This window comes from Eriocheir sinensis, chromosome 27, assembly GCF_024679095.1.
Source record: "Eriocheir sinensis breed Jianghai 21 chromosome 27, ASM2467909v1, whole genome shotgun sequence".
In the NCBI taxonomy this organism is placed as follows: Eukaryota; Metazoa; Arthropoda; class Malacostraca; order Decapoda; family Varunidae; genus Eriocheir; species Eriocheir sinensis.
In genome coordinates this window covers 6953569-6977090 of record NC_066535.1, presented here as the reverse complement: position 1 = coordinate 6977090, position 23522 = coordinate 6953569, and the positions used below count along the sequence as shown (strand labels likewise).

General features: G+C 42.9%; 1 long non-coding RNA gene across 1 annotated transcript in view; it reads left to right on the top strand.

Moving 5' to 3' along the window:
• The first annotated feature begins 2547 nt into the window (after positions 1 to 2547).
• The window catches only part of LOC127004046 (uncharacterized), a 71740-nt gene continuing 50765 nt past the window's right edge, over positions 2548 to 23522 (top strand). Inside the window, exon 1 of the long non-coding RNA XR_007757595.1 lies at positions 2548 to 2632. This is a non-coding gene — a long non-coding RNA (uncharacterized LOC127004046). The remainder of the gene's footprint in view (positions 2633 to 23522) is intronic.

Here is a 23522-nt window from a genome sequence, read left to right as displayed (position 1 = left end):
TTTCACTCACCTTCATCCCTTTAATAATGACGTAAAAGACTATAAAAAGAAAAGGAATACGTGTTTCTTTTTGTTTCTGTTACTTCGCACGGATCTCATGAGCTGTGTTTCTCCTCCAACTTTTTTTTTTTAACGTCAAATGTCGTGGAAAGAGGAAGTGGCCTCTCAGCCTTAATTACCTCACCTGGGGCGGGAGGAAAACATGTTGACACCTGATATATTGCCTCTTTCCTCTAACACCTCTGCTCACCCCTCTAGCCGTCCACCTCCTCCTCTTCCTCCACCTCTGCACACACCTCCACCCTCCATGCCTCCACCCTTCCTCCTCTTCTTCCTCGAGTGACCTGACCTTCCTCTTCACGATTTCATTACCCCTCCCCTTTTACGCCTTCTTACTTGACTCTCCTCTTCACCTTTCTCAGACTTCTCATCACTCCCTCACTTCTCTGCCTCTCTTTCTTCAGCATCACCCCCCCCACCCCCCACCCAGCCTCACCTCCACACATACAGCGAATACGTGTGAGCAAACCAAATCTACATGACGAGCTCTCCTTTTGACCTTTCTTAGATTTCTCCCTCCCTCCCTCTCTCTGTCTCTTCTTTTCGTCTTAAACACACCCTCATCTCACCTCCACACATACAGCGAATACATATGTCAGGTAAACCAAATCTTGCTGACCTGTTATACCGAATCAGCAGTATGGCCTCTCTCCTGGCCATTCATCTATACTTTCTTTTATAGTGATTAGAGAACCTTTTTTTCCCATTTATTTTTGTCCTTGAGCTGCTTCCTTTACTGTTAAAAATAATGACAGCCGCTGGACGTCCCTCGCGCTGTGTGATGGCGAGGTGGTTGTCATCTCTGAGCCCACTTCCTGCAGGCGCCATCAGGGGGAGGATGCCGAGGAACCGTGCACCATTAAGAAGAGCGGTGTGGAGTCGGAGTCGTCTACTTTTTGCAGGAGTCGGAGTTGGTAAAAATATCTCCGACTCTGACTTTACGATACGTGTGATATTGTGTGGCTGGGTGTGGTGTGGTGTGGTATGTCAGGGTTTGATTTGCCTACCACTGTGCTGCAGAAGAGGGGAAGGGGGGTTGGGGTGGAGTCGGAATCGGAATCGGAGTCGAAGTCGCAACCTTAAAATTTCATGGAGTCGGAGTCGGAATCAAAATTTTCTGTATCTGATTCCACAGGTTCGAAAGGAGAGATGGATTGTTTTTACGCCTCGTCTGGTTCTGGGCTCACGTGCTTGTTTGGATGCGCTACCAGAAGGTGTTTGGGGTGCCGAGGTGACCTTAGAGCAGCAATACGTCACATTACACATCCTTTTTGGAGCATGAACACTCCCTGAGCTCCCGGTAGCAGCGACGGGCCAAATCTGTGGCTTTACCGTGTAGCAGCGATGAGCTAAATTTGTGCCATGATATAAACCCCCCAAAATAGATGGTACATAAACTGATCACACATGCTTTGATATATATTATGAAATGGTTTATGTGAGTGATGATTTTTTCTCATTTTTCTCGCTTAGAGGGACCATTAAAAACATGATCCCCGTAGCTACCGGGTTAAACGGAAACGAAAAACTTTATTTATGCTTCGTTTTCCTTTCGTCCTGTGTGAAATAAGTTTAAGAACATTCATGCAATTCTATAGATATTTAATAATTTTCAAAGTTTATTCCTCTCGGCTATCTGATCTGAACATAAGTCAAATACAATGTTTTCCCCGGTGTGGAAGTGTAGCATAGCAAGGAAAAAAAATATTATCTGTAAAAGTTGCATAAGAGACTTGAAGGATGGACACGACCCGCACGAGTATTTCCCTTGAGGGATTTTGTCCGCGGGAGTTTTTCTTTTTCCGGGTTGTATTTGGCCCTAAGGGGATTTCGTCTACACACACACACACACACACACACACACACACACACACACACACACACACACACACACACACACACACACACACACACACACACACACACACACACACACACACACACACCTGTCTATATCTATCAATCTATCTATTTATTAATCAATATCTATCTATATATATCAATCTATATCTATCTGTCTGTATCTATCTATCTATCTGTCTATCTATCTATCTATATACCTATCTATCTCTATCTATCTATCTATCTATCTATCTATCTATCTATCTGATCATTATCAGCTTATACCATTCCAGCGTAGGAAATGGGCCTCCTAAAAGTTTCTATTTGTTCCCGATCTGTGCCTTGAATTTTCTATATCGATGTAAACGTTGCATAAAAATTAAAATTTCACCACACCATTTACTGAACAGCCTCCGATTGGGTCTCTTTACTTTAGATATTTCCCATTGTATTTCTCTTTGCATCCATTTGTTGTCCTCCTACATATGTGCCCTGACCATTACCATTTCTTGATTATAATTTTCTTCATTATATTTGATACGTTTGTCTGTTTTCTCACCCATTTGCATTTTTTTTATTTTCCATCATAGTGATACCAGACCTCGATCTCTCCACCCCGCTCTGAACACGTCTCTATTTTCTTTCCAGACCCGTGACTAGTGACCACGTCTGTGGTCCAAATAAGCATCATGACCGGGAGAACGCGCTGATTGGAAACCCTCCACATTGAGTGAGTACAGCGAGAGATCCTTTTAATATTAATCTATTTTTGGACACATACACTCACCCACACACCCACCCACACCACCCACACACACACACACACACACACACACACACACACACACACACACACACACACACACACACACACACACACACACACACACACACACACACACACACACACATGTGTGTGTGTGTGTATATATATATATATATATATATATATATATATATATATATATATATATATATATATATATATATATATATATATATATATCACTTCACCGCGAAGACGTATGTAGACATGCCACACTTTTATTTTCCCAGTATATATATATATATATATATATATATATATATATATATATATATATATATATATATATATATATATATATATATATATATATATATATATATATATATATATATATATATATATATATATATATATATATATATATATATATATATATTATTGGAGGTAAAATTCTTTAAAGTTGGCTTCTCTGTTATTTGAATTTTAATCATAGTACGCGTGAAATTGCAAATATTTGCGATGACGGAAAATTGTTTCCCCAAATTTCATTTTCCCTCCATTATATGCATAAGTAATTAACTTTGTAGCTTGAATATTAAATGATGAGAAGCGCCTCTTGAAGGTGCGGACCGTTTTCTACTTTTTCAAGTGGGCGTCGGCTTGTCGTGGCGGCGAGGCGTCCAGGATATTGGGCTTGAGGAGGTGATGGGAAGGACCTTTCCCCGTAACGGTGTAGTTATATTTCATAATAATTTGTGATAGTGCATTCTAAAGCCGGAGTTTGTTAGTCAGCCAGGGATCCCCCCCCCAAAAAAAAAAAAAAAAGTGTCCCGAGGCGTGTGAGGCACAAGTGTCGAAGGTTCGTGCTTTCACCTTTCAAAAGTTGCAACGACGTGTTTTGATGACTTGAGAGAGTGGTGGTGGTGGTGGTGGTGGTGGTCCGTGCCTCGAGGTGAGGACGCAACTCCATCACACCACACCACACCGCATGACACCCTACCCCACCCCAACACCCCACCACACACCACACCTCACCACCACATCTCACCCCACCAAAACCCACCGCACCTCACCCAACCCCACACCCCACCCCACTATCCAACCCCACACCACACCACCACATTTCACCACATCCCATCCAACGCACTCAACCACACCCTTCCGTACCCCACTCAGCCACACCTTACACCCATCCCAGCCCTGCACACGCGCTCCCACCCCATTCCACCCCATCCCGACCCTCCACCTGTGTACAAGCGTGCGTGGGGCAAGGCTCGAGAGGTGTTTGTGTAAAGGAGTGTTTCCGGGAAGGCAGCGGCGGGGTTAGTCTCCCTTGCCATTGCTCTAAGCTTCGGGATCGACACTTCCAGAGACTGATAAAGTTTAAATGGAAAACTTGGACGTGTTAAGACCAAGCCCGAGGGTGGGAGTGGAAGTGGTCTCGGCCTAACCTGTCTGTGCGAGGAGGACAGGGAGGGACACTGAAGGGGGAGGGGGCGCAGGAGGTGGTGGTGGTTTTGGTGGATGGAAAGAGCGATGGAATTTAGCTTTAGATTGTGGAGAGTGGGATGTAGAAGGGACAGGAAAGGTAGGGAAGGCAAGGGAAAGGAAGGGAAGAGAGGGGAAGGAAAGAGGAGTGGAAAGGGAAGAGAAGGAAAGATATTTTTTTTTAATTTGGCTATCTGCCTTGACTGGGCTATTAGGCCATATTTTTTTTCCAGTTCGTAGATTTTGTTTATTTTTATTTTTATTTTTTTATCAGCATTTGTCACACAGTCGTTCATTCAGCTCGTTCATACAGCTTAACAAAAAAAAAAAGATTAAACAATTAAATCCGAGGGGACTTATCCAAATCTAGCTAAGTAGGGGTGGGCGGGGACACAGGAATACCATATTCAAACACACGAACACATACGGGGGCTGCGTGGCCCAGCAAATAACCAACATCGCATATAAAAATGAGATAACCAGTGGTGGGCACCGCTAACCGAAAAGTTAGCTTCACTAACTGGTAATTCACTAACTAAAAAGTTAGTTTCGCTTACGATAAACCGCTAAACTGATTAAGAAATTAGTGGAAGCTAACGCTAACCTCTAACCGCTAACTTTTTATATGGATTTAGTTCGGTTTTGTATTTTGGCTGCAAACCCATTAAAAACAGATCTAGTGACCTGAAATTTCAATATGTTGTAGCTTAGACATAGAGCTTCCCAGAAATGTATAGAATGGAAATATCAGATGATTATAAAGGTGTACACAAATAAACAAATTAGATTAAACAGTTTATCTTAAATCCGTATATTTTACCCAAGATTTTTTACTTTTTTCCATAACTGACACTTTTATTTTTATTATTATTTCATGTCAGGTGGAATATATCGAATTCTTGTTATTAAATCCCGAGTTCAAAGAGTTGGAAATTGAAGATGCATTAACCTAAAATACCAAAACGATTCCCTCATAACTGTCCCCTTATCCTGCTTTTAGGCGTAATTTATCCAAAAGTGGAAGCCCTGGAATTATTGCGCCATGTGGCTCAACTGCTGCTGCGTCTGCCCATGACGGACAAGAACAAACCTGAATGAACTTTTTAAATGGACTTAAAGTTAGCGGAGGAGGAACTATATTTAGGGGAAGCTAATTGGTCTGCTAACTGTTTCCAAAGCTAGCGAAAACGCTAATCAGCTAACGAAAATGTTAGCTTCACTAATTAGCGGTTAGTGGCTTAGCGCAACCGTGCTCATCACTGGAGATAATATATATATATATATATATATATATATATATATATATATATATATATATATATATATATATATATATATATATATATATATATATATATATATATATATATATATATATATATATATATATATATATAGATATATATATATATATATATATATATATATATATATATATATATATATATATATATATATATATATATATATATATTTTTTTTTACGTCTTGGCCTATTGCGCCGGTAGGCTTCTTCCCGGTGGATCCTAGATTCCTGATGGTCGGTCCAAGGCTTCTTTCCGGTGGGGCCTGATGGTCGGCCCTAGCCCGTTGTGGCGCAGACAAGTGTTTATAGTGGCGCCATTTTGCATTGGCTCTTGCTGCCCCCCGGAGCTCATCTTTAATCCTGGAATCTAAGAGTCCAGGTTGACAGGTGGTCTTCTGGACAGCATGTGGGTAGTCTTAGGCCACTCAGCGGCGGCTGAAAAATCCCCGCTTGGTGACACCGGTCGGGGATTGAACTCGCGTCCTCCTGAACGCGGGGCCTTCTCGCTATCTGTTCAGCAACCGCCTCCCCTATATATATATATATATATATATATATATATATATATATATATATATATATATATATATATATATATATATATCTCTCTCTCTCTCTCTCTCTCTCTCTCTCTCTCTCTCTCTATTTATATATTTATATATCAATTTTATACGTATCACCTGCTGATTATCACGTGGACCACAACAGTAAAAGTACATTTGTTTACATATGATATATGTAGGATTACTATAATAATATGTATATATTTTGTATATAGTAGTATTGAAATTAGGAATCCCCCCCCCAAAAAAATAATGATTATAATAATAGTGTCGTCACATCTCGTCGATGAAGCCGATCTGTCTTAAGAAAAGCATCAGCAGATCGGTCACCTCGGGATTCCCTTCACCAAGAACTGCTTCCAAGGTGAAGGGAATGTCCCTCGCTCTGCAGGTGGGAGATATAATATGCGCACATGAAAACGGAGTAGTAGTAGTAGTACCCGTAGAAAAAATGCAATAAAGAATATTCATCAAGACAAACAAAAACAAACTAACCCGACCAAGACTGTGTAGCTTATAATTCATCACTTCGGCGAGCTGCTGCTGACGTCATGATGGTCCACCTGACAATATAACCGCTCGTGACGTCACACATTCATCACGGTACAAAATAATGATAAGAGAGAGAGTGAAGAAAAAACATAATTACTTGTTCCTCTTACACGTGCTCGAAAAAAAAAATGACTGGAGAAAAAAGAGGAGGAGGAGGAGGAAGAAAAAAGGAAAGAACAACAAAAATAGAAGAAAAGAAGATTAAAAAAAGGAAAAGGAGTAGAAAAAAGAAAAGAAAAAAAGGAAAAGAAATAAAAAGAAAAAGAGAAAAAAGAAAAGGAGTAGAAGTAGGAAAAAATGACAAGAAAAAAAAAGAAAAGGTGGAAAAAAAGAAAAAAAGGAAAAAAAGAAAAAATGGAAAGAAGAAAAAAAGGAAAAAATGGAATGAGAAGGAGTAGAATAATAAGAGAAGAAAAGGAAAAAAATAATAGGATAAAAAAGAAAAAAAAGGAGTAAAGACGAAAAAAGAAAAGGAGTAGAAAAAAGAAAAAGACAAATCGAAGGAAGCAAAAAAAAAAGAAAAAGAGAAAATAGCCGGAACGAGATACGAGGATGTGCGAAAAACAACGCCAAAAGGAAGACTGGCAGAGAAAACATGAAATGGGAACAGTGAGAGCCACCTGTAATTAATGGAAGATCAAAGGGAATGCGAGATGTGGCGACAGTGTGCTGAGGCGAGGGAAGGAGGGAGAGGAAGAGGCAGAGAGGTGGACAAAGAAGAGACGAGGAGTGGGAAGGAAGGGGGAGGGATGGGTCGGGGTGAGAGGAAGAGGTAGGAATGGGAATGGGAAGGAAGAAGGAAGAGGGGACGGGGTGGAGGAGGAGGGGAAGAGGGAAGGGAGAGGGTATAGTTTGTAATTTGTGAAGGTAATGCAAGGAAAGGTATACATCAGAGGGAAGGAAGACGGGTGAGAGGGAGGGAGGGAGGGAGGTAAGGAGGGAGGTAAGGAGAGAGGGAGAGCAGGAATGAATGAATGATTGAAGGAAGGAAGGAAGGAAGGAAAAAAGGCAGAAAGAAAAGAGGAAAGAAAGAAGGAAAAAAGACAGAAAATGAAGGGTTAGAAGGAAGGATAGACAGAAGGAACTAAATAAATGAATGAAAAACTGAATCAATGAAGAAATAAGAAAGGCAAAAAACAAGGAAGGTAGGAATGATGGAAGAAAGAAAGTAGAAAGGAAGGAAGGAAAAGGAAGGGAACAGAGAGGTTTATATAAGACGTTAAAGGACAAAGAAAGAAGATAGAAGGGTGCAAAGGAGAGAAAATCAGTAATAGGATAGTGATGGGGGAAGGAAGATGAAGGAAAGAAAACGAAGCTAAGAAGAAAGAAAAGAAAAGAAGAAAAGAAAACTGAGAACCGATGACTGTGTGCGTAGTAGAAAAATCACCCCCCCCAAAAAACCCCACATTGTACCAAGATTGAGAAGAAGAGATAAAAAAAAAAAAAGAAGAAAGGAAGGGGAGAAGAGTATGCATATGTAGAAGAAGAAAAAGAATATGTGGCAAGAAGCAATGTTAGAGGCGAGAAAAAGAAAAAAAAAAGGAAGACATGGAAGCAAGCAAGGAAGGGAGGGAGGAAGGAAGAAGAAAGGAAAAAGGTGTGGCTTGTATACGGCGGAGATATGGGAAAGGAATGGAGCAGTAAAGGTGAGGAAAGAGGAAGGGAAGAAGAGGAAAGGAAGAAGGAAGAAAGAAAGGAAGGAAGGAAGGAAGGAAGGGAGGAATTTGGTGGCCGTGTGAATTTTGGTAAGGGTATAGAGTAAAATACGAAAAGTGAGAGAAAACAAAGAGAAGTAAGTAAGTAAGGAACGCAGAAAGGAATGAATGAAGGAAGGGAGGAAGGGAACATGTGGTGGGGTAAGGTAGTGGTGTATATATTGGTAAGGATATAATGTATGACGGGAAAAATGCGAAAAAACAAAGCAAGGAGAAAGTTAAAGGAAGGAAGGAAGGAAGGAAGGAAACAGGTGATACGATGACTGTGTACATGGTGGCGGAAGATTAGCATGAGGGAAAATAACGAAAGTAGGAAATAAAAAAGCCCCCCCAAAAGTGTGTGGTGTGTAAGATTATGAAAAAACTAAAGATAATACCCGTGTAAAAAGAGAGAGAGAGAGAGAGAGAGAGAGAGAGAGAGAGAGAGAGAGAGAGAGAGAGAGAGAGAGAGAGAGAGAGAGAGAGAGAGAGAGAGAGAGAGAGAGAAACACAAATCCAGATAAGGGGAATAAAGTAAAGGGGGTGTGGGGGAAGGATGAGAGGAAGAGATAAGCACCTAAGGGGATGAGATAGAAGGGAACAAAGCAAAAGGGAGGGATGGGACGGAGGAGGAGGAGGAGGAGGGGGAGAACGAACGAAGAGGGGAATGCGGGGAACGCTGCGGCGAGGGGAACGGCTGCAAAAGGATCTTGGAGAGGCTGCTGAGGTCTGAAGTTCTCCCCTCAGCCGCAGTAAGCTGAGAGAGAAAGAGAGAACGAGAGGAAGCAGAGAGGGAGAGAGGGAGAGAGGGAGGGAAAGAGGAAGGGCCGGAAGAACAGATTAAGGCAGGTATAAAGCGATCAGAACATTTTTCCGTAAGTTCCCGCTTGTGAATGGAGGCAAAGCGGGAGAGAGAGAGAGGGAGGAAATGTGATAAATGAGAGGGAAGGAGCAGCAGGCAAGGGAAGGACGCGAGGGGAACGAGGGAAAAAAGAGAGACATGAATAAGAGATGGAAGCAAAGGAGACGGAGGAGGAGCCTAAGAAGGGTGAATGGTAAGAAGATGAAGGGTGGTAATAGATAACGAGAAGGGGAAGGAGAGAGAGAGAGAGAGAGAGAGAGAGAGAGAGAGAGAGAGAGAGAGAGAGAGAGAGAGAGAGAGAGAGAGAGAGTTACACAAATGATCCACCCACTCATATACATACATACATACATACATACATACATAGTGAAGTAGCCGCTGATATCTATTAATTTACCTCATATTAAGCGGATATTGTAGTAAGCGAAGGGGGTGTTAACGTCACACACACACACACACACACACACACACACACACACACACACACACACACACACACACACACACACACACACACACACACACACACACACACACACACACACACACACACACACACTGTCCTCTCTCTCTCTCTCTCTCTCTCTCTCTCTCTTTCTCAAATGACTGACTCGTGTTTCACAAATTTAACACGCGAGGTCAAATTGCCAAGGAATGTTCGGTTTTGACCCAAATAGTGAACATCGACGCTGCTTATTCTCAAGGCCACGAGCTCCTGAGGTTGTTGGTGACTGCTCGCTGGTTTAGTGTCGATGTCGGTCAACCCAGGAATGAATTTGAGTGACGGATGTTCTAAAAGCGTACATGTGCTTTCTTCATCTTTTTTTTTGCATTTTCCTCGTCTTTTTTTCTTGTTCTTGTTTTTGTTTTTCTTTTTTTCCTTTTCTTTTTATTATTTACATAGCTAAAACATTCTTTAGGATTAGATTTACTCGTTTCCGCTATATATTCTTCAAGATTTTTCTTGCTTCGTTTTATTAATTTCTTGTTTTCGCGGCGAATTCTGTCCAACTCTTGTTTGTCAGCCCCCATCTTTTCACTGGCAAGTTAAAGTCCCCAACAATTACTGCCTCGCAACTGCTACTTGTTTCTAATAATAATTCACTTAATGCGTGGTCGATATCAAGAGTCTGCCTTGGTGGTCTGTAGATAAGTCCAATTACTATTTTACGAGATTTATTTTTAATTTCAATGAAGACTGTGTCTACATTGGTTATAATATTTGTTTTCACGGATACTGGATGGAGAGAGTTTTAGATATAAAAGATAACGCCTCCACCCTGTCTGTTCTTTCTTTGATGACTAAAGATGGTATAACCCGGTAATCTATATTCCGCAATGAAATCTCTATTTGAAGTGTCTATCCAAGATTCTGTGACTCCGATGATGTGATAATGATTTGTAGCTGTGAGGACTTCTAAGCCTTTAAATTTGTTACGTAGGCTACGAGCGTTTACATAGCAAACTTTAATGTGATTCGAGTCGGGAGTTTCGCGGGTTGAGTGCTCCCTTACGGTGGAGCTGCTGGTGTTCTCGCCTCCGCGTTTTTTGGCTTTCGAAGAGCCATTTGGTCACAGAGCAGCCTCCCGAAACGGGCTGCTCCAACAGGGTTTAAGTGGATACCATCAGCAAGGAAGAAGTCTGAATCGCAGTAAAAACTGTTACACAAGTTAGCGAACTGGACGTTTTCTTGTGAGCAAAGGGACTGAAGTCTGTTGTTTGTGCTGAAGGCCTTACTGTAAAAGCTAGATTCGGCACCGACCCTCGGGAGGATTCCTGAGATTATGATGCTACTGGCATCCGTTTTACGTTTATACTGCTTGATCATGCGGCGGTATTTCTCAAGCAGTTCCTCAGAACGGGTTGTCTTTACATCATTTGTCCCCGCGTGAATGACAGAGGGTGTTTCGGTCGGCATTTCTTGTGACATCATCGCACGCTGCGGTGATGTCGTCAAGTCTGGCACCTGGATAGCATTAACGTTTCCTGCGGCCGTTTGATGAACGACCACAGAACTCAACCAACTGGCCACGCACCATGGAGTCCCCAACTAGGCGAGTCTCAAACTCATCCTCCATGGTGTCTGTCAGCACCTGGAACCTATTGAAGGTAGTGGGGGGTCAGTAAATCCTTGGTTGCCTGCTTCGGTTTGGCTCCATTCCTTACAGGTTGGAACCCGACATCCTGTGAAGCAGGAAGAGAAGCGTTAAGTGTGGCAGGCTGGAAGTTGTCCTGTGAGGCAGGCTGGGAGTTGGCCTGTGAGGCAGGCTGGGAGTTAGCCTGTGAGGCAGGCTGGGAGTTAGCCTGTGAGCTGGGAGTTAGCCTGTGAGGCAGGCTGGGAGTTAGCCTGTGAGGCAGGCTGGGAGTTAGCCTGTGAGGCAGGCTGGGAGTTAGCCTGTGAGGCAGGCTGGGGGTTAGCCTGTGAGGCAGGCTGGGGGTTTGCCTGTGAGGCAGGCTGGGGGTTAGCCTGTGAGGCAGGCTGGGGGTTAGCCTGTGAGGCAAGCTGGGGGTTAGCCTGTGAGGCAGGCTGGGGGTTAGCCTGTGCGGCAGGCTGGGGGTCAGCCTGTGAGGCAGGTAACACGTTCTCCCGTGAAGCAGGAGGGTCGTCTGGAGAGGGCACAGTCTCGGTGGAGGGGCTTTCCACCATCGATGGTGGAGTCACTGCCACATTATTTGAAACACACTTAAGGTTCGAAGGCATTGTTAGAAATTTAAGCGAGTTAACAGTTTGGGCAAATATTAAAAGCGCTTTCGAAATAACTTAAAGTGTGACCATAAAATTGAATTGGATAAAAATTGCGCATGTAAATTAGATACTGCTGTGTTAGATGCCTCCAACACTGGGAGTTCGCTCCCACAGTGTCTTGAAAACGCCTCAAAGATCAATCGCTTGTCCTGAGCCTCGGTCACGAGAAAGACTTTCACAACCCGGCGCTTTTCAGCTATTGTCCTCGAAGTTTTGTCCCATAGAACGGGGCCGGCGTAGTCACACAGAGCAGAGCTGGGAAGGGAGGAGAGGAACCAGCAATTCGTTCCCACTTTCCGAAACGTCAAACCCAACTCTGCGACCCTTTCGAGGCCTGGCCAGTGGCACCTGTCACCAGGTGTTCTCCACCAACTCTAGAGAGTATCAGACGCCCTTCCTGAGAGACCAAAAAGCTGAACTATTCCTTGAGTATAAGAAAAACCCTCAGAAACTCCACCAAGAAGCCGGAAGGTACAACCTCAAATGGCCCACGGAAGACATCTCTTTCAGGAGAAAACAAGAACCAGCTGTTATGCAGAATAGGGATGGGAGTACCGTCGATAGAGGGAAGGGAGGGGGAGCTCACACCGACAACTGGTTCCCAGGGAGGCTTTTTAGTGTAGAGGTCGCCACACTCCTCTACACCGCAGGCCTAAATAATTAGGCACGGTCCAGCTGACTAGGACCGTGGAGCTCCAGCCATTGTCTCATAAAGAGAACCTCTGCCTGCAGTCCAATCCACCACTGCTGCTGCCCAGAGACTTCGCCGTGACACTGGCACGGGAGACAGATCAGGTATTACACCTTATCCAAGGGTGACCTGAGACTATGCAGGGCAGGGACGTCTAGTTCCCTGAGGTGAAAACACTTCACCCGCATACCAGGCGGAGAAGGGAGAGTGTGTGTGTGTGTGTGCGTGTGCGTGTGCGTGTGTGTGTGTGTGTGTGTGTGTGTGTGTGTGTGTGTGTGTGTGTGTGTATGTATGTGTGTGTGTGTGTGTGTGTGTGTGTGTAGATTGGACTCCTTTTCGGCGGTTTCTGAAGATTGAGTTTGCGGGTTTTGGGCGTTTTTTGGGATCGCAGCTGGAGGGAACACAGTACACACTAGACCTGGTAACCCTGACCTGATCCCTCATTCCAGCTCACAATAGCCCGAAAGAGGTCACGGGAGGGTTGAAGTGTGGGGGGAGAGAGGACGAAAGGAATTGGAGGAGAAGGAGGAGGGAGGAGGGAACGAAGAGATTGGGGAATGGTGGGAATAAGAACATGAAGGAAAATATGAAGGGAGAGGGAAAGGCAAGAGAAGGGAAGGGATGGAAGAAAATAAGGAAAGGAATAGGAAGAAAAGGAGATAGAAATACGTGAAGGAAAGGAAAGGAAAAGAGATGGAAATACTGGAATGTGAAGGAGGAAAGAAGAAAGAAGAGGAAAGGGGGAAGAAAAAAAAAAGAAAAAAATAACAGGGAAACGAAACCAACCAAATCTCAACCTGCTCTCTGCACCACAATCTGTACCTCCACCGCCACCACGATCCCCCTCCTCTCTCTCTCTCTCTCTCTCTCTCTCTCTCTCTCTCTCTCTCTCTCTCTCTCTCTCTCTCTCTCTCTCTCCTCTCTCTCTCTCTCTCTCTCTCTCTCTCTCTCTCTCTCTCTCTCTCTCTCTCTCTCTCTCTCTCTCTCCTCACAATGGCCCTTGATTGTGCTTCCTGAGAGGGCCGGAGTGCGTTACAGGGCCGAGGATGAAGGCGGCTTAGGGCTTGCTGACGGGGGCGAGGGTTAATGATGCTGGGGGGGTAGGAGGAAGGGGGAGTGCTGTGGGGAGGGAGGAGAAGAGGGTGAAGAAAAGGTGGAGGGGGAGGAAGAAGGGAAGGGAGGAAGGGAGTGAAGGGGGTTAGCTGTATAAGGGAAAGGAAGTAAGTAAGGTTGATATTGTCCTAAGTGCTACTTTTGATATGTGTGTGTGGGGAGGCATGTGTGTGTGTGTGTGGGGGGACTGCGGTTATATGTGTGTGTGTGTGTGTGGGGGGACTGCGGTTATATGTGTGTGTGTGTGTGTGTGTGTGTGTGTGTGTGTGTGTGTGTGTGTGTGTGTGTGTGTGATATATATATGTAGATATATATATATATATATATATATATATATATATATATATATATATATATATATATATATATATATATATATATATATATATATATATATATATATATATATATATATATATATATATATATATATATATATATATATATATATATATATATATATATATATATATATATATATATATATATATATATATATATATATATAAATATATATATATATATATATATATATATTTGAATCCATCTATCTATACATCTTTTTCTCTTGCATATTCTGCCTTTATCTATGTTTGTTTGTCTGCATAATATACTGAATCAATAATTAAAAAGACTGAAATAGAAGCAAACAGACAGACAAACACACATACATACATACAGACAGACGAATAGGCACAGTTACACGCCAATATCAGACACACAGACAGACAGACAGACAAAAGGCATGAAACCTATAAACACACAGAAGAGACGAACAACTATATACACGAAGAGCAGACAAGCAGGCAGCCAGACATAAATAACATCACAGCCTGGCCAAACATATTTTTGGATTAACTTGCGGAAAGGCATTCTGCAGGGGCTAATATCAACGCTATCTAATCGGGGCCATTTGGTTTTACTGATCGTTTTAAACCATAACAGGTAGCAATCAATTTATTATTCTTACACATGAATAGCTCACGTTTAGGGTGGAGATCTGTGAGGAAATAATTATTTTGTATTTGTAGGATGTCTGACAGATGAATCTTTTGGCGAATCAATCGTATGACTGAGAGAGACAGACAACTATATACACGATCCGCCTGGCCAAACATATTTATGGATTAACACGCGAAAAGTATCACGGGGCTAATAAATTAACACGCGGAATCGAGGCCAATAATTTTGCCCTGATCCTGTTTCGTTTCTGTAACGGGTAGCAATCAGGCCACGTTAACACACAATTAATGCTCCCCAGCGTTTAGAATTGGAGATCTGTGGGAAATAATTGTTTACTTGTAGATGTCTGACAGATGAATGCTTTTGCAGAATCAATCGTGTGTGACTGAGGAACTGATAAATTTATTATACGTCTGACTGAGTGATGAACTGACAGAATTTTATACGTCCAGACTGAGGGAGACTGGACAGAATTTATTATTATGTCTGACTGAGGAGAACTGGCAGAATTTATTATACGTCTGACTGAGGAGAACTGGCAGAATTTATTATACGTCTGACTGAGGAGAACTGGCAGAATTTATTATACGTCTGACTGAGGAGAACTGGCAGAATTTATTATACGTCTGACTGAGGAGAACTGACAGAATTTATTATACGTCTGACTGAGGAGAACGGCAGAATTTATTATACGTCTGACTGAGGAGAACTGACAGAATTTATTATACGTCTGACTGAGGAGAACTGGCAGAATTTATTGTACGTCTGACTGAGGAGAACTGACAGAATTTATTATACGTCTGACTGAGGAGAACTGGCAGAATTTATTGTACGTCTGACTGAGGAGAACTGGCAGAATTTATTGTACGTCTGACTGAGGAGAACTGGCAGAATTTATTGTACGTCTGACTGAGGAGAACTGGCATTTGTACGTCGACTGAGGAAGAACTGAATAATTTATTTTATCGACAAATCTGAACTGAAAGAACTGGCAATTGCTTACGATTTGACTGAGGCAGAATACTTTTTGTACGTTTTGAGTTCTGGCAAAGATTATGTTGTGTTTCTTTGAGGACTGGCGCAGAAGATTTTACGTTTTACTGAGAACTGGCAGAATTTATTGAGCGTTTTACTGAGAACTGGCAGAATTTATTGAGCGTTTTACTGAGAACTGGCAGAATTTATTGAGCGTTTTACTGAGAACTGGCAGAATTTATTGAACGTTTTACTGAGAACTAGCAGAATTTATTGCATATGTCTCACAGAGGGGAACTAGCAGAATATTTTGTACTTCGTCTGACAGATTATTACTTTTTGTTGAATAACGCCAGATTGTGTAAAGGTCGTATTAGTATATATTAATAGTTTTGTGGCTAGTTTGACTTTTTTTACTTCCAATTTCGGGAGTGAGATAGCTCGAAGTGTTAGATTTTCACATGGTTAAGTCAGTCATAAAAAGGGATATAAAAAACAACAGCTGACCCCGCCTTGAAAAATTGGCTCAAAACAGACAAATCAGCCTCATTATTCCTATAGTAAAACCAGACTGGCGAGACCATTTTTTCGTCGGCTCCCGGTGGTCCTTTTCTTCCCCCCGCTCTCCCACACAGTCCCAGCATCTCTCTCTTCCTCTTATATGTCACCTATAGCTAACATGTGAGAGGAAAAGATAGGTGTTTGGACTGTGTGGTGGAGCGGAGGGGAGGAAAGGACCCGCGGGAACCGACGCCATAGCCATCTTGCCAATCTGGTCTGACTCAATAAAGACTAACACGACGCTTAATCAGGCGTAAATCGTGCGTCTGGCGGAAGATGTATCGTGCGTGTGGCAGAAGTTACAGTAAGTCTTGCCATGTAAAGTAGTCTGTTATAACGCATCGCCCTGTAAACTGTTCGAACCCCGCGAGGTAATGAACTCACACCGACACGAATGTTTATGGATTCATCTTGTAACGTGTAAGTTTTCTGCCACCAAGTGTTGCTAGTACCGAATAAAACATTCTTTTCATTTTTTTTCTTCTTTTTTGTTCTTGTTCTAATTTCTTCTTGTTCTTCTTGTTCTTGTTGTTCTTCTTATTTTCTTTTGTTCTTTTTCCTCCTTGTTCCTTCTGTTCTTCGTGTTCTTTTTGTTTTGTTCTTTTTATTATTCTTTTCTTTGTTCCTACTTGTGTTCTTGTTCTTATTGTTCTTATTACACACACGCACACACACACACACACACACACACACACACACACACACACACACACACACACACACACACTCCAGTCTCAATTTTATCTCACCTTCAAATTTTCTCTCATATGAAAATCCAACTGCTCCTCTCCATTTTCATAATTAATTTTTCGCTGCCTTTTTTCTCTTTCTCTCTCTCTCTCTCTCTCTCTCTCTCTCTCTCTCTCTCTCTCTCTCTCTCTCTCTCTCTCTCTCTCTCTCTCTCTCTCTCTCTCTCTCTCTCTCTCTCTCTCTCTCTCTCTCTCTCTCTCTCTCTCTCTCTCTCTCTCTCTCTCTCTCTCTCTCTCTCTCTCTCTCTCTCTCTCTCTCTCTCTCTCTCTCTCTCTCTCCATATTCTTTTCATCTCCTCCACACTCTCCCTTCCTTCCTCCCTCTCTCTGTATTCCTTTCCTTCCTAACGCTTCATGCCTTCCTATCTTTTATCTTCCCCTTTACTAAGTCTCCCTCCCTGCTTTTTTCCCTCTCTAAATCTCCCCTTTCTTTACCCTTCTCTTTCCACTCTTTCTTCCTTCTAAAACTTCCCTCCCCGCCCTCTCTCTCTTTCCATACCTCCCCTTCCTTACCTTCCTACCTCCCTACTCCTATTTTCTCTACAATCCCCTCCCCCCCCACTCTCCCTCTTCCCACCCCTTCTGTCTTAACATAATTATTTTGAGCGTATCAATAGCCTCACTACCCCTCTCTCCCTTCTCCTCCTCCATCCTCTCCCTCCCATTCCCTTCTTTCTCTCCGCCGCCCACACTCTCATTTTTAATTTCAGTCTTCTCTCTCACCTTTCCTCTCTCCTCTTCTCGCCCTCGCTCTCCCTCCCTCTCTTCCTGCCTTGCCTGCCTTGTCCACCTTCGTAGTAGTAGTAGGAGTAGTAGTAGTAGTATAGTAGTAGTAATACTACTATACTACTTGAGAAAGAAAGGAGTGCCAGAAAAGCTGATAAGATTGGTGAGGATGATGTATGAGGGAGCTAAAACAACAGTGCAGACGAAGTATGGAGAAACAGAGTCTCTCTTAGTTGAAGTAGGACTACATCAGGGATCAGCTCTGAGTCCTTTTCTGTTGTTTACTGTGTTGGAGACAATAACAATGGACATAAGGGAAAATGATGGCGTTTGGGAGGTGTTATTCGCCGACGACCTAGTAATCATTGCGGATGCAGAGGAAGGCCTACAGCAGAAATATTTGATCTGGAAAGGTAATCTGGAGATAAAGGGAATGAAAGTAAACATACAAAAGACGGAGGTAATGGTAAGCAGTAGGGAAGGGCATGAAGAAATAAGTGTAACATCGGAGGATGGCAGAAGATTGAAACATACAAATTAATTTAAATATTTGTGATCAGTAATTGCAGATGAATGAGGGACAGAGAAGGCAGTGAGACAAAGAGTAAAAGATGTATGGCAAAAATGGAGGGAAGTGAGCGGGGTGACCTTTGATAAGAAAATACCATTGAAATTGAGAATGCAAATATACAAAAGTGTGCTGAGACCAGTACTTTTGTATGGTGCAGAAACATGGTCCTTAAGGAAGAAAGAAGAAGGCATTTTGGAGAGAACGGAGATGAGGATGGTGAGGTGGATAGCTGGCATCTCACTGTTGGAGAGGAGACAAAGTGAAGGTATAAGAAGAATGTGTGGAATATGTAATATAAAGAAGGCGAGAGAAGCACGACTGAGATACTTTGGACACGTGAAAAGGAGAGATGATGATGAACCAGTGAAGGCCATGATGGCGGGGGTTAGGGGAATAAGGAGTATCGGAAGACAAAGAATAAGATGGAGAGATGTGATAAAGTGTGACATGAATATACTAGGAGTGCAAGAAGATGATACAATGGATAGAAGCAGGTGGCGAAAGATAACTCGAGCGGCCGACCCTGCAATACAGTGGGATTGAGGTCGTATGAAGAAGAAGAAGAAGAAGTAGTAGTAGTAGTAGTAGTAGTAGTAGTAGTAGTAGTAGTAGTAGTAGTAGTAGTAGTAGTAGTAGTAGTAGTATCATCTTATTAATTTCTTCTCATTCTTCTTTTTCTTCCACTTCTTGTTACTGTTAGTGCTGGTGTGTTGTTGATATTGCTGATGTGTTTTTTCTGTTAATGTTGATATTGTATTTTTTTCGTTGTCAGGATATCATGGCGTTTATTATTTTTTTCGTGTTGTAAGTCAAGAAACTTGTAGCATGTTGTCTAAGTGTTGTATTTACATGAGTGTATTGCGTGTCTGCCTGGGGAAGTGTGTGTATGCTGGCTGGCACGTATACTTGAGAGAGAGAGAGAGAGAGAGAGAGAGAGAGAGAGAGAGAGAGAGAGAGAGACATAAACTGTAACAGCGTGCAAAGAAATAAAGACAAAAGAACGAGAGAAACAAACGGAAAAACGTACAAAAGCAATACATACCAAAGGAGCAGGCAAGGAAAAACACACACACACACACACACACACACACACACACACACACACACACACATACACATGCAACGAAAACGGATAGAAGAAAAAAATAATACATATACTTACATACAGACAAGAGACAGACAGAGATAGACAGACAGACAGACAGACACACCTACATAAATGCATACGTAGTGAGGGTGAGGCGAACAAAATAAGCAGATTCAGAGCATAAGATAAACCCTTTTTCTTTGGAGACGGATCTGCCGGGTCTCATCTTCTTTTCGTCCTCTTTTCTCTCCCTCCTTCACCTCTCCTCCTCCTCCCTCGTTCTGCTTTCTCTCACCATCCTTCCCCCATCTCTCTAACCTTCACCTCTAATCTCCTCTTCTCCTCTCCTCTCCTCTCTCGTTTTGCATCCTCTCCTTCCTCCCTGCATCTCATTTCGTTATCATCTCTCTCCGTCCTTCACCTCTCCCCTCTTGTCTCTCTTTCTTTTCCTCTCTTCACTTGGGCTTCTTTTCATTCTCTTATCCTTCTCATCTTTCTAACCTTCACCTTTTCTCTCTTTTCCTCTCCTCTTCTCCTTCGTGCTGCTTTCTCTCAGCCTTCTTTCGTGGTCATCTCTCTAACATTTATCTCTCCTCTGTCCTTCTCTCCTCTTCTTCTTTTCGTTTTGTTTCCTCTCATTCTCCAGTCCTCATCTCTACCCTTCACCTTTCCTCTCTTCTCTCCTCCCGTCCCTCATCCTGCCACCTCGCATTTTCCTTCCGCCCTCATCTTCCTCCATCCTTCATTTCTCGCACTTTTCTCTCTTCGCTCGTTGTGCTTCCTGACACTCTCTCCCCCACCTATTCCTCCTCCTTCTCCTCCTCCTCCTGCTCCTTTTCTTTTGTCCCTCAGATTTCACGAGTAAGTGCCGGTGTTTTATGGAGCTTTTGAAGAGAACATGGATGTCAGTAGAACAGGTACGAAGGCGAGCAAGAGGAGGTAGACGAGGCCAAAGGGGAGACGTCAGGGGAATTCGCACGTTCTAAAAGTCATAGGCTGAAACGGATCGGAAGTCAACATACGCACAAGCCTGGCGTGCGAAGGGAACGAGGGAAATGGGGAAAAGAAAAAAGGATATGGACAAGGGAAGGGTGGGTGAGGAGGTAGGGAGTAGTATTAAGGGTGAAGGAAGTGAAGAAAAGGAAGGAGGAAAGGAGACAAACGGGAGACTGCGTTGGTGTTAGTAGAGTGAGGCGTTAGAGTAGTATAGCGGCAGGAGTGGACGGTGAAGGAAGTGTGTCTGTCTTGGGGGATAGGTAAGAATAGGGGTAATACGTGTGTGCGTAGAGGAAGGGGAATAGTAGCAGACATGTGTTGAGGAGAAAGAGTGTGCTGGAAGATTACGTACGGATTATGTAAGGAAGAAGGAAGTAGGGAATGAGAGAAGTGTGTCTGTCTTGGGGATAGGTAATAATAGAAGGAATACGTGTTTGAGTAGAGAAAGGGGGATAATATAAGACGTGTGTTGAGGAGTTAGAGTGTGTTGGAAGATTATGTAAGGAAGAAGGAACCAGAGAGTGAAAAAAGTGTGTCTTTCGTGGGGGAAGCGGAGAATAGAAGAAATGAGTGTGTGAGTAGAGGAAGGGGGATAATATAAGACATGTGTTGAGGGGAAAGAGTGTGTTGGAAGATTATGCACGGATTCTGTAGGGAAGAAGGAAGCAGAGAGTGAAAAAGGTTTGTGTATCGTGGGGGAAGCGGAGAATAGAAGAAATGCGTGTGTTAGTAGAGAAGGGATAATAGGAGACATATGTTGAGGGGAAAGAATGCGCGTTGGAAGATTATGCACGGAGGCTGGAGAGGGTGAGAAGAGGGATATAGAAGAGGGAGAGGAGGGTGGTAAGAGTGCAGAATCGAGTAAGAATTTTGGAGGGGTGAGAATATGTATGTGCAGCTTTTAGGAGATACGAGAGATGTAGAAAAGGGTGAAGGTAGGAGGAGTGTACTAGTGTAGGTAGAATGATATAGGGAGGTTTGAGAGGGTGATGAAATAGTATAGGGGGGGGGGTATGGGATAAGAAGGATATAGGGGAGAAGGTATAGGGTAGGAGGAGTGTTTTCTGGGGATATAGAAGCATGTAGGGAGGTTTGAGAGGGGCTGAGAATACGTATGGAGGGGATAAGAGGGATATAGGGGAGGAAGAATAGGGTAATAGGAGAGTAGGTGATAATCTAAGAAGGCTGGAAAGGGTAAGAAAATATATATGAAGGTTGTAAAGGTTCAGGGAGATATAGGGGAGGAAGGAGAGGGTAAGAGGAGAGTAGGTGATCATATAGGGAGGCTGGAAAGGGTAAGAAAATATATATGAAGGTTGTAAAGGTTCAGAAAGATATAGGGGAGGAAGGAGAGGGTAAGAGGAAGGTGATCAGATGCCGTGGCGAGGGTTGAGGAAAACTTGTCTCTGATGCAAAGTAGGCTGCTTAGGCTAATGCTACTTAATTCTCCTTCCCCCGAGAGGATCTTAAACGACATTACAGTTCCTCCTTTAGGCTGATCAGCGCCTTGATTGAAGTGGAATTGATCTCTTGTCTTAGTGTAAATGTGTGTGTGTCGGGTGATCGTCTTGCTACGCCGAGAAAGTGGGAGTGTCAGGACTTGTAGGAATGTTCTCGCTTTTAGCCATGATGGGAAATGTGCGTAAATCGGTTCAGAATCTAAACTAAAGCAATCACGGACCATCTAGTTACATCTAAGGACTTGTAAAACTGTTTCCGCTCTTAGTCATGATGTTACCCTACGTAAATCGGTTCAAAAACTAGACTAAAACATACCAAAAATCCTTTTAAATCCCCAAACACATTTCCAAACACGCAGAAAAACGACGAAATATTAAAAACACCAAAAATCACCTTCAAGCACACAAACACATTTCCAAACACGAAAAAAACACCCAAAACACCAAAAATTATCCACAAATCACCCAAACACATTTCAAATCGCGCCAAAAATTCACAGACCATCTAGCTACATTTAAGTCTTGTATCTGGAGAGTTGGGCAGTGAAGTGATACCTTATGAAGTTTTGGTGAGGGAGAATATGATGAGCAGTGTTATAGTCTGGGTAACATTCGATTCACAACCCATCCACTCACTTCCATATCTTGTTCTTGAAGGATTGGACAATGAAGTGAGACGATATGAAGCCTGGGAGAGGGAGAAAATGATGAGCTTTGTTATTGTCTGGGTGAGGGAGATTATGATGAGCAGAGTGGCACATCCTCTTATTAAGTCTGGGTGAGGAAGATTATGATGAGCAGAGTGGCACATCCCTTTACTAAGTCTGGATGAGCAAGATTATGATGAGCATAGTGACATATCCCTTGTTAAGTTTGGGTGAGTAAAGATTATGATAATTAGAGTGGCACATCCCTTTACTAAGTCTGGGTGAGCAAGATTGTGATGAGCAGAGTGGCACATCCCTTTACTAAGTCTGGGTGAGCAAGATTATGATGAGCAGAGTGCCACATCCCTTTACTAAGTCTGGGTGACCAAGATTCTGATGAGCAGAGTGGCACATCCCCTTACTAAGTCTGGGTGAGGTAGATTATGATGAGCAGAGTGGCACATCCCTTTACTAAGTCTGGGTGAGCAAGATTATGATAAGCAGGTGACACATCCCTTTACTTAGTCTGGGTGAGGGAGATTATGATAAGCAGGTGGCACATCCTTTACTAAGTCTGGGTGAGGAGATTATGATGAGCAGGTGGCACATCCCTTTATTAAGTCTGGGTGAGCAAGATTATGATAAGCAGAGTGGCATATCCCCTTATTAAGTTTGGGTGAGCAAGATTATGATAATTAGAGTGGCACATCCCTTTACTAAGTCTGGGTGAGCAAGATTATGATGAGCAGAGTGCCACATCCCTTTACTAAGTTTGGGTGAGCAAGATTATAATAAGCAGAGTGGCACATCCCCTTATTAAGTTTGGGTGAGCAAGATTATGATGAGCAGAGTGACACATCCCTTTACTAAGTCTGGGTGAGCAAGATTGTGATGAGCAGAGTGGCACATCCCTTTACTAAGTCTGGGTGAGCAAGATTATGATGAGCAGAGTGGCACATCCTCTTATTAAGTCTGGGTGAGGGAGATTATGATGAGCAGAGTGGCACATCCCTTTACTAAGTCTGGGTGAGCAAGATTATGATGAGCAGAGTGGCATATCCCCTTATTAAGTTTGGGTGAGCTTTGCTTCATATCCCGAAGT